Here is a 13,023-nt window from a genome sequence, read left to right as displayed (position 1 = left end):
ACCGGAAGGAGTGCGCTTCCCTGTCCCCAGGCACTGTCTGTCCTCTGGCTTACAGGACAGTCTGAGGCTGCTCGAGGTCTCCAATTCCTGTGAGCATGATCTGGCCATCGGACACTGCTCTCTTAACGTCCAGCCAAGTTTACTGCTTGTCCGATGGACATTAACACGGAGGGAACAGGTCATTTCCCCGTTTTGGAATTGCATGATGGAGAACACCAAGCCTTTCGGATTCCCGTCCAGGATACACGGAGAGCCTGCCGGCTGCCCCCAGGGAGGACTCGGATGCCCTTCGAGGGCCTTGGGGAGGCGACCGTTCTGGGTCCGAGGATTTGCTTACGTTCTATGTCAAGGCAAGGCAACTTTTAAAATATGACTTTTATTTCTGGCAAGCGGATATAGTAAAACCTGCTTCACAGAGGTCAGGTCTCTGAAACCTAAACCGTTTTTATGGGTTTATGCTGTCTCTGCGACCTCTTCCAGTCGTGACTATGTGTATCAATCCTACCCGTGTGATGAACACAGCTGGCCCATCACCCGAGTTCTAGAGATCCGGCCACACACGGGGGAAGCCTGTGCTTGGCCAGGATGTCGTGGGGGTCTCGGTCCAGCCCGCCCCTGAGCACCCGGGCTCTCCCCATTGGCTGAGCGGCCGTCTGCTGGCCCCGCCCCCATTGCCTTGCACGGCACCTGGCGCACCTTCAAGCGCATGCGCGGGGCCTCAATGCCCACTTTACATCCTGGCCTTGTGTCCTGTTCATCTCTTCTGTATTCCCATGACCTTTAAAGTCCAGACACGTAAAAGATATAAAAAGAGTTTCGTGGTTCTTAGCACAGTGCACTTAGCACACTAAAGCGTCTGTTTACCAATCCTGTGGATAAAGACAAGCAGTTCTTAAAAACAAGATGCCTAATTTCATCTTCCTCTTAAACGGCACTCCCCGTGCCTCCCCCCATCCCCCGCCACCATGTGTTAGGAAAAAAAAATAATCCACACTTAATTCTCGACCTGCTCCACGAATTCCTAGGTCTTGGAGAGGATGCCTTTCCACGCAAACAACAACAATCTCTTACATTCCTCAAAACGATTGTGAGCTACTGGCAGGCAGAGGCAACATTTTGCACGACTTTGAGCATGGAAAATCACCTCTAAAGATTCCCACTAGGGTAAAGAGAAAACTCCCTCGAGTTGAATAACATGCGTCACACTTTACAGCAAATAGTTTTCTGTGGAGCCACCACGAGAAATGTGTCAAAAATTAAGTCAGCAAATAATTTTTCCATGGTCAAGATGTCTGGAGAGGCTGTATATTTGTAGTTAAAGTTACAGTTTAACTATAGTTGCAATTAATACTAATAACATATAAACAGAGGTTGCCAGAAACAAACCTTTTCAATTTTAACTTACTGTTTTCCGCACTTATTTGAGTCTGGACCACCTTTTGTTTAGATCAAGGGCCAGCAAATGTTTTCTTAAAGAGCCAGATCTTAAGTATCTTAGGTTTTGCTGGCAAAAATTAATGAATTAATTAGCTAATTAATTAATTAAAATGGAGGCTATTGTGTAGGTGCTTATATAATCATTTTGGATATAGACACATTTGGAAATGTGAAAGGCAGTCTTTACTCATGAGCCATAAAAAAATTGCTGCCAGCCCAACTTGCCTGGCAGGACATAGTTTGCTAACTTTGGGCGTCCATTAACGCAGTGTAGAAGAGGTTTCAAGACATTTGCAATGAGACACTTGCTAACTGAACCTTCGGTCTCAAAACTTCAGGATTTGATTCTAAAATCGTTCAAGTGTTAGGAAAATGCTTGCCCATCTGATTGATTCTAAATTTTCTGATTGTTCATTCCACTTATGCTTGGAGAAAAGACAAACCGTTCCCTACTTTCCTGAAATTACATGTGGTCTGCCAAATTATACAAAGATTGCATAAAAAAATAATTTACAAGCTATCCCACAATTCATATTGTTAACAATGTGTTGTATATCTTCCAAAACTTTCTAAGACTTATTTTAAATGTTGATCTAGACCCTTTGATAGTGTGCCATCCATGAACTTGAGTTTCAGCATTTGTCATAACTGCAGAAGAATGGCCTCAGTACAGGCTGGAGGGACACCGTGATGCATATCGAGTCTGGTGGGCCTGCGGCACACTCTACTGGTGATTGGCTTCCCATTTTAATGGATTTTTCACAAGTTTTTATTTTTTTCTCTAAACTCCTGCTATTTAAAAGAAATGTGGGCCAAACTATTAAGCACATATCAGCGTTCAGGGTTAAATCTCTTTTTATGTAGCAAAATAATATTGGTTAAATTGAATTCGCTGAATGCTCGATGTCACAGCTTCATCTCTGTGTGCACCTGAGTGTGCTGTCAACACACAGAATTCCCAGAAAGGCTTCTGGTCACCCGATGATTAGGGGGCCGCTTCTTCCAGTTTCTTTCTCGTGAGCTGAGACCGAATTAAACAAAGAATAGAGTTCACTGTCATTGCTGCCTGTTGCTAAGATCCGCGAAGCAGCGCGTTTTGTGTCTGTTAAGGGCGTTTTGCTTCATCCGAGCCTCTCGCCAATTATTTCACAGCGAGATTCTGCACACTCAACAGTACCTTCTGGAGGTTTTGACGGAAATGCTATCAAAATTGCAAATATAGATTCAAATCTATTTGCGGTTCAGTGACTATTAGTTACAATAAAGACCGCCTTTCTTGGCTGCGTGATGGGACAGGGTCAGCTGGTGGTTTTTAGATCCGTTGGTCTAAAAATGGACTGTTTAAAAGCTCTCTCCATAAATTTCCCTGAGAGTTCAGAAATGAAGGCATAGTGCCACAGGAACAGAGACCAAACACGACCAGGCGAGGCCGCCAACAACACATTAAGCACAGATGACAAAGACATATAATGCGCGTTGGTCTGTCCCGCTTGCTTAGAGCCAGTTCCCAAATTCCTGTCAAACTCTAGTGTTGGCAAAGATTTAAAAAAAAAAAAAATAGAGCAGATCGAAAGGCCCGTTTGCCAGTCTGTGGTGAAAGGTAAATAGCTCTGACAGAAAATGGTTTAGGAGGGCTCCAGATAAAAGAAAGAAGTGGCAGAGAGAGAGAGAGAGAGGGAGGGACCACGGTTCGGAGAAGAGCAGAGGCTTCCGGCTGAGGCTCTCCATGGTCCCCAGCTCTGACAGATCACACTCTGCTTCCGAGGATGGTGCAGGAGGACAGTTTCTTTTTCGTGCTCCAGGAAGCACAGGCGGGCTCGGCGAGCTGGATCAAGCCTGCAAGGTGGTCTGATGGAGGACAGGGGCGCGGGGGCCGCGGGGACCGTCGTCCCTCGCTGCGGAGGGCGCATTACCCGCTCTCCACCGGACGCAGCTTGAGTGGCCTCCAATGCATAGATCTTAACGAAATAACATTTTCCAGACTGCAGCTCATTTTCCAGTCTCATGCAGAGTTCCTAGGGAAGGAAAATGACACCGATTCCGTGAAAGAAGGGACTGAGCTGCTGGAAGGGGAAGTGGCCTTAGGTACTTTTCAGAAAATGGGCTGATGACTCAAGAACGTAGCAAGTCGCAATGTCTGTGTTTCCTTGGAATGAGGACAATAGCGCTGCTACATTAACTTCCGTTTGGATGGCGGGGCTGGTGCTTATCACGCACTTCGGTGGTGAGATGCTTAACACCCAGGTCCTGCTTCCTGCGTCCAGACCCAATATACTCAGTATTCTGATGGTTCGCTGAGAGGACCGACCATCACAGAGAGAAAAATTTGCATCGTTGCCTCAGATTGAAGTTGGATAAGATTTCACATGCCAGCCACTAGTTCACCTGTGGAATTTGTAGCTTCCTCTAAATCGTTTTTCTTGCCATGGCCTCGACTGTCATGGGCTGAATGTTTGCGTCACCCTCCAAATTCATCGTTTGAAATCCTAATCCTCAATGCGTTGATATTAGGAGGTGGCATCTTTGTGAGGTGATGAGGCCATGAGGGTAGGGCCCTTGGGAATAGGATCAACGCTCTAATAAAAGAGACCCCTCGTCTTTTCTGCCACGCGAGGACAGAGAGACAGATGAGTGTCTGTGGACCAGAAAGTGAGCCCTCACCAGACACAGAATCTTCTGGCATGAAAGTCTTGGACTTCTGGCCTCCAGAACTGTGAGAAATGAACATGTCTGTGGTTTATAAACCACTCAGCCTACATAGTGTTTTTGTTACAGCAGCCAAAACAGACTAAGACATCGATTTAATACTTTGTTACCTCAGCCCAAACAGACTAAGACATCGATTTAATACTTCGTGAACTTTTTCCTTGCTCTCCTTACATTAAGGTTCTTCAATACTTGAGGCACATAAACATTTGAAACATGAAAATAAACAGGAAGACACTGAAAAAAACTTCGAGGGCGTATAATAGAAAGCCAGCCAATGAGGATGGACACGTGAGGGTTTTGCGAAGGGTTGGTGTGAACCTCACTAATCTGAGCTGTGGTTTGCACTTTGCCTGCACAGCCAGCCTGTGACATCCTGATCTCCAGCTCTCCTCCTCCTAAGTCACCCCTGCCTAAGGCCATGAACCTTGTCCTCAGAACCCGGGAGCTCAGCATCCTAATCACAGCATTCAATCCACAGGTCTCTTGGATGCCCCATCCTCACAAATGTCATCAGAGCGCTGCTCCCTGGACCGCCCTCCCTTTCTCCCAGGCTCTCTGTTCCCTCGGTCTTTTTACGTCCTATCCCAGACACCATTGCACTTGAACCTTCATGTCCTTGTATTCACGAGGCAACTACCCTCATAAACGGCCCTGTAGCGTCCAGCTTAGCATCCTGTTGCCAACGACAGCCTCTGACCCTGTAGCCAGGCAGGTAGGGATGCTCAACCCAGGGAACCAGGCTCTGCTCCTGGCTTCCTGAGTTCCCACCAATCCTTCCATCTTGCTAGCCACAGGGCCTCTTCCTTGTCCTCGATAACAGGCAAACTGGCAACGTTCTTCTCAAGCCTCCTATGAGCCGCTGAGCCACTGACTGAGAAAGTGAGGGCCTTACCCTGTGAGCTCCTTGGGCTTCTCTGGGCCCAAGAAATAAAACTCAATCATATCGTCCACAGCCACCCCTTCCGCATGGCTGAGGTCAAGCATCCCCGACCCTCTTCCAACGTCTCCTTCATGCCATGTCATCTCCTTTTTAGGGACGCGGATCCAAGAACCATGGCCTCTTGTGGGTTTTCAGCTCCTTCCTGTCGCGGACCCATCCCCTTCGGCATCTGAACCTCCTTGTGGCCACCTCCATACATTTTCTTAGTCTCCACTCCGTTTTTCCCTCTGCCACTGCCGATCACTGCTTTTTATAGCCACCTTGTCCCCTGTCCCCCCGAGAGCACCTTCTTCCAGTCTGACCAGTTATTCTCCACCTGAGTCTTTTCCTTCTTGTCTTTTCTACTTTCTTCCTCTTCAGGGAGAAGTGCTGTCTGCGGTCCTGTTCTCCAGCACCACTCTACAGACAGTCCCCACACCGTGAAGGACAAGAACGAGAATGTTTATAAAGCACGCAGTTGTGAACCAATGTTTTCCTGCCCATAAAAATTACGGAATGGCGCGTCGTTCATCAGTTACATTGCTAAGGACATAGTCACAGTGAGAGCTGTCACATGCTTGATACAGTATCCAATGACTAAATGTAAACATAAACATTTATTACAGCTTAAAGCACTATCTATAAGTTATTACATTTTAAAAATGATATATTATTATAACTGAGTTCAGTGTTGAAAATATAGACACGAATCATATTAAAATGATGTAAGACAATGCGATAGCTATAATTAATATAAACAAAATACGTAATATAGGTTTTTTTTAAATTCTCGAAATCTAGATAATATTTCAGGAAGATTTTAGCTAAAGAATATTTCAAATATAGGCAAGATAATTTCCAATAAACACAATAGCTATAATGAATATAAACAAAATATGTAATACAGGATTATTCTTAATTCTCAACATCTAGGTGATGTTTCAGGAAAATTTTAGTGAAAAACATCTCAAATATAGTCAAGATAATTTCAAATACTGCCCTCTTTTTATCTCGAAAATGTAAGAAGTGACCACACAGTATTATTTACTGGAGAATATATGTGCATTAATGTGATAAATATTGATAGTCTTCATTTATAAAGGTTGCTCGCAAATTAATTAATAAGTAGAACCATAAGAAAACTTAGACAGGTAACTTATAGAAAAAGAAATATAGATAGTCAATGAAAGTTGAGAGCTTCTCCATCCCAGGGGTAATCAAGGATGTGTCAATGACATTATTAGTATATTAAAACAATGACATTATTAGTATATTAGCATGGACAGACCCTTTAAAGCAGTGATGTGTAAAGCAATGTATATAGATGCATCAAATAATTCTAGTCTTACATTTACCTTTCTAAAAAGTTTCCCAGAAATTATAAATTATGTGTGCTAAGATGCCTAGACAAGAGATACTAACTGCAGCACTATTTGAAAAAGTGAAGGAATAAAAACAATGTGTGTATTCAATCATAATATTTTTGGAAGTATTAGGAAGCTACTGAAAATATTATAGAAAATATGATATGGAAAATATCAATAATAATATATGAAAAATATTTCCAAGCTCTCTGCAATGGGCTTTTACTATTTGTAAAATTAAAAAGTTATTAAATATTCCCTTGATCTTAGAACTTCAGTGAAATCTAGTACGTCCTCAATATGCCGTTTTACTAATTAGGTATTGCATGTAAAATGCCTTCCTGGAATGATCTGGACAATGAAATGTAACTTATAATAACAGTAATTGTAATATTTAAAACAAAAATTTGCTCAATTTTATTTTCATAAATTTAGTTTATTTTGGGCAAGTGTTTGGGAGAAGAATAAGATTATTTTCATAGAGTAGTCTTGTATATTATCAAACACCGTTTTATGCTGAATATTTTTCTCAAAGTTACAAATACTCAAAATATTATATACTTTTAATGCTTCCAGCTTTTATTTGATCTGCAGGTGTTGGAATACTCCTTAATTCATTGAAAAAAAGTCCCACGACAATGATCAGTTCATTCATTTGGACATTAATTTGTCGCTTTCTTTATGTTGCATAGAATTATTCCAGAAGACAGAGCAGCATCCCTAATGCAACCTGTGTGCTATGTTTAATATATTTGACTGAATGAGTGGATGTAGTTAAGACAAATGTAAAAATTAGTAAGTATTTTAGTAAATACAAATGCTAATTAAAGATCGAATGCATGAAACTGGAAATGTGATATATATGTAAGAGACAGAAAGAATGTATAAAGGAAAACAATGTAAACTTAATATAAATGTTTAAATATAAATATAATTATAATAAATAATGAATTAATCATATTTTAAAGTAATATTTCCATCGTATAAGAATGTGAAATAGGCAGATAAAAGAACAATGCTGCTAAATCCAATCTGACATAAGATAGTAGGTGATTATAAAGTGCTAGTAAAAATTAAATTTGTAATAGGTTTCTGACAAAGATGCACGTATATATCTTTACAATGATTGACTGTATATTTATATACTTGTTATGTTTTGGCTCTGTGTTTTTCACACACACACACACACACACACACACACGCACTTCTTGTGAAAACTTTATTAGATTTGTGTTATTTGGTCCAGTAAACTGAGGCTTAGATTAATGGACCAAACCCAAATCATACACTAAGTGGATGAGTTGTTATCTGTTATTTTGGAATTGCACTGAGACTACAGAAGACACTCGATAATATTTGTTGAAAGTATAAATAAATGATCACTAATTTTAGTTGGCCCTTACCTACCTTATCAGGGTTGTTAGCGATCCATTTATTTGCTTCAGGTCTTGGGGACACAAAAGTATTAATGGGTAAAACTCTTTAAGGTCGAAAGCTATACATTTCATTTCTCATTACCCTATCTGGCCCTAGGGAACTAACACATTAATTATAAACATTCCGATTTATATATTTGGATTCCTAAAGATAGAATAATGTGTCTTCCTTGTGAATCACGATTTGGATTATTAATACAGTTCTCAGTCCTCCCTCCAAAGTCACAAAAATTATTACTCAGAGATGACAATTTCTTCCAGAAATAATTTCAAATATTTTTTAAAAAAGTAACTTCAAGATTGTTTAACTTTTATAAGTAGTTGAATTGCATGAAAAACAGATGACAAATCATTGATGCTTTCATTCTTAATTTTCAGAAAATATCTTAATATTTGAAAAATAACTCGATTTTTGACAAAGGCCAATTTAAATTTTGAAAAGTTATAACTTTTTCTCAAATCGACTGAAAGCTAATATTGGCAATGTAAGATGAGGATAACTATCTAGAATATATAGCTCATTTCACACCAGAATATTAAAAATATTCTTCTTTCTTCTTTTTCCCAGGATCAAAGGGGTTGACAGTTAACAGTTTGATTTACAAAGAACCGTTTGGAGAACTCTTGCTCCACAAACATGTCACCAGGTGCCTGCAGTGTGCACATGATTTGTTGTTTTCAGGCGTCCACGTGGAATACTGAGTAGAACGTACAAGTCTGTAATAGGTTAAGTTGATTGGTTTTGCTGGCAGATGTGAGAAAACATCATTGCTCATTGGATGGTTGGCTTAATTGGTTTTCTCCTGGAATACACAGACAATATTCTCTTAATCTGTTCCACACAGGGTACTTAAAATCAAAACCTCTGAATTATTGTCTAATTGTTAGCATTTTTTAGATGGTGGTCGTATTCGGGGACTGGTTTATGAGCACACACTTGGTTTTCTTTTGCACAGAGATCAATGGAAGGCAGAAAAGGTCACTTCTGCTATTTTTAAGCATTAACCACTTGTTGAAGTGAGAGTTCACCGATTTAAAAAATCAAATAGGGCACAGAATTGAATGAGAATATTCTTTTCTTTGGAGAATAATTTTTGTTGTCATATTATATACAGCAGAAAGGTCAAATAATGGATTTGAGTAAGTATTACAAATCTCAATGATTTATGATGGGATATCTGCAAAACGGGATCAGACAGATCTTGGTGAGATTTTGGTTGCTTTGAGAAGATGGCGATCAGAATCCTCGCTTAAAATAGCTCTCATATTTTTGTTCCGTAACTAGAACATTAATGAACAATGTTTGCAAAAGGATTTTGAGCTGTGATTTTTGTGAATATGTTTAAATAGTAAGAAAAATCTAGGATAGAGAAGAACAAGTTAATGTTGCGTTTTCGAATGGTATTTGGAAAGTAATAATTTTCAAAACAGCCTCTCCCCGGATTTCATTAAGAGATAGATGAAGACTCAAAACCAAATGAGAAACTGGCACACGGTAAACATAGTTCAACCACAACTTGTACTCAAGATCTAAGAAAAACTGGATATGGCCCAAATATGGCTGAGCTACCTTGTAACCTGTCTCACAATGGTGTCCATTCAAAAGAAAACCAGTTGGATATACAAAAAAATAATTAAATATCAACTTCAATATTTACCGTTGCTCTACAAAGGAATGCCAAAAAATTTGCAATTCATGATTCATGGCTAAATGACCTGTAATCATCTTTATTCACCTGAATCTCTTTGCATCTTCACAAAAGTTATTCATGAGTCTCTCCTATATGTCTTTCATCCTCAGAAAACCTGCAGTCTACTCAAGGCACGCAAACCCATACTCTTGTTTGTGCCTTCCAGGCATGGCCTATTTGATTGCTATTAGATTTAGGGATGATTTGGAGTCTTTAACATGTAAATAATTCAAGCCTATCTCGGTTATTTAAAGTTTGTCCTTACCCAATAGCCCACATACAAAGACTAGGAATTAAAAAAAAAATAAACATAATCACAGTTTCTAGGGAGGGAGGGAGAGATATGTTTCACTTCTTTTAGGATTCTATTGAGCATCACTGGGCTGGGAAAATATCAGCAACCTACCAAAGTTTAACCTCGTGAAACAGACCACACTCACTGCAAGGTGAAAATATAAGTTACCAAAAATATAGTATGATTTGGAAAGCAAACCACTGAAATCTGTTTTTAAATTCATTTATAATTTTATTCATGTAAAATAATAAAGTGTATCTTCTAGTATAGTATTCATATCTCAATAAATCATCTGCCACTTGCCAGTTATTGTAATAGAGCCTTAATGTATTAATTCTGTGTGCTCTCCTTATAAGTTGTCGCACTTGCTAGTCATCTGATGTAGCAGTACGCCTTTTCACACACGACTAGAGCAATAACATTTCATTTCCTTCAGCATGATTTATTATTGAAGATCTTTATAATTTAAGTCTTTATTGATGATCTAATTGTACAAAATATCCTTTAAGATGCACACTATTCCCAGTCCCCAGATAGCCCTCATTCATTTATTAGTTGGCTGTTATGTAGTAGATGTTAAATGTTGAAGCACAACATTTTCCCATATAGCTCCCTTCATTTTTCCATTGTTCCAGGTATGAATGTATGTACATACATATGGATATAATTTTTTTGGGGGGAGAAATTATTAACCATATATAAAAATAAATAGAATGTATAATGAATCTATATGTATCCACTACCTAAATTCAACAATTGTCAGTATTTTCCTGTTCTTATTTAACTACCCTCCAAATTTTTTTGCTAGAATTAAAAAAAATTCAAATCTTATAGAATTTCACGTTTATATACTAAGGCATGCATGTGAAAAGAACATCCATTATTAAAAAGCTTAAAATTGTTTTCTAGCTAACAAATTAATTGTCCTTTATCAAATTTACCATGTAAAATTTCACCCAATTATCTCCAAATGTAATTTCGTAATTGTTTCTCATGAATTAGGATCCAAGTAGGTGTACCTGTTGCGTTTGGATGACAGCTCTTTAAACTATTTTTTATCTATATCATTCTTTTTCTACTAGACTCTTTATTTATTAAAGAAACTAGAGTTTCGAACATACCACTTTCTCTTATTTTTGTAGAAACTGGTAATTAGAGATAGAGGCTTGGTTATAATCAGTTTAAAAAATTTTAAAGACTACTTCATAATTGTTTGTTTTTTTTTTTTACTTCTTATGGCATTGCACGTATTTGATTTTTCAGCTTTTGGTGATGTTAAATTATTTATGGGTGTATTAGTTAGATTTTGCTGCATAACAAAATCAATATAACATTTATAAATTAATAATGCTGCATGCGAGTATAAGGTGGAAGTTACAGTAGGCAGCTCAGCTAGGGAATAGCTAGTTTTAAATGATCTCGCTTGCATGTGTGGCAGTTATAGTTAGTGCAAAGTTTGCCGCATTTTTCTCTAAAAGGAAGTAAATATTTTATGTTGCTAGTACCATATAATCTATGATACAATTATTCAATTCTGCCATTGTGGCTCAAAAGCAGCCATAGATAATACATAAATAAATGGACATGGCCGTTTTCCAATAAACTTTATTTATGTAAAGGGGCAACCATGGGCGGTAGTTTGCTTTTCCTGCTCTGAAAAATGAACAGACCAACAAACATAAACAAATGGTGATTTTCAGCAAAAACAGAGATGAAAACTATAACAGTAGCAGACATTAAGAGATGCTTTGATGAACTATTTTTAAACTTGATAGAGCTTAGAAAAGAATCAGTGACTTGAAGACAAAGCATAGATATAATATAATTTCAAAGACAAAGAAAAAATAAATTACAAGGAGTCTAACATATATAGATAATTGAAATCCCTTAAGTGAAAAGAGAGAGAAAAAAAGCAGGAAAAATATCTGAAAAAATAATTGTAAATTTTTTTAATCAAACTGAAAGTTATAAAACACATGTCTAAGAATCTCATATAACAACAGCAGGAAAATAAAATAAAAAGTACACAGGTAGACCATCTTAAAGACAGTTAGTGAAAAGAAACCTTTTATACAGAGTTTAAGAATTACAGAAGTAACTCATTAGAAACTATGAAAGCCGGGAAACAATCGTTTTTTAATGCTGAAAGAAAAAATTCTCAAGTCAGAATTCTATATCTAGCAAAAACATGTCTTGAAAATGAAGGGAGAATAAAAACTTTTCAAAAAATTGAAATCAGCAAGGATTAATACCAGTGGACTTTTATTAGAAGAATTGTTAAAGGAAGTATTTTAGTCTGAAAGGATATGATCATACGAATGCATAATTTGCAATAAGAATGTGGTAAAATAAATGATAAAACTCACTCTTTATTGTTTTTTAATCAATCTAAATGATAAATGACTTTCTAAAGCAAAAATAATATTAACATATTGTTGGTTTCCGTACATAAAATAAAACGTATGGAAATAAGGGTGTGAAGTTTGGGGAGAAGGAATCGGATTGGCATTCTAAATTCCATACGTTATTTGTAGGCATTTGGTAAACACTTACAGATTTCTATTATAAACTCTACTATAATTGCTGAAATTTTTAAAGAACAGTGTAAGAGATAAGCCATAAGTGAAGATAAAATGGAATAATTTTTTTTAAATCATATAATCCAAAAGTAGATATAAAAGAAGAAAAAAGAAAAAGAAAGGAATGATTAGAAAATATTGCCTAGCAACATGGCAGCTGTTAATCCAAACATGACAATAATCGCATTAAATATAAATGATCTGAACATACCAATGAAAAGAAATCAGATTTGATAAAGAGCAAGGCAGAACTACATGTTTTTATGAGAAATCGACTTTAAACCCACTTAAATATACATTAAAAATAAAAAAATGGAGAGAGATATTCCTTACAAACTCCAATCAAAGAAAGCTAAATTAGCTATGTTAACATTAGACAACACAGATTTATAATAAAGAATATTACTAGGGATAAAGAAAGATATCAAATAATGATAAACATGTATCAAAAATATGAATAACTGTGTTACATATGAAGGTGCCTAACTGCAGAGCTTGAAAGTATAGGAAGCCAAAATTGACCAAAATTGATAGAATTGATAGAATATATATACATATATATATTTTTTATATATATCTCGATAGAATATACA

The sequence above is a fragment of the Pteropus alecto genome, unplaced genomic scaffold, assembly GCF_000325575.1.
Source record: "Pteropus alecto unplaced genomic scaffold, ASM32557v1 scaffold195, whole genome shotgun sequence".
NCBI lineage: Eukaryota > Metazoa > Chordata > Mammalia > Chiroptera > Pteropodidae > Pteropus > Pteropus alecto.
The sequence above is the reverse complement of the archived record's forward strand: the minus strand, read 5'-3'. Positions refer to the sequence as shown.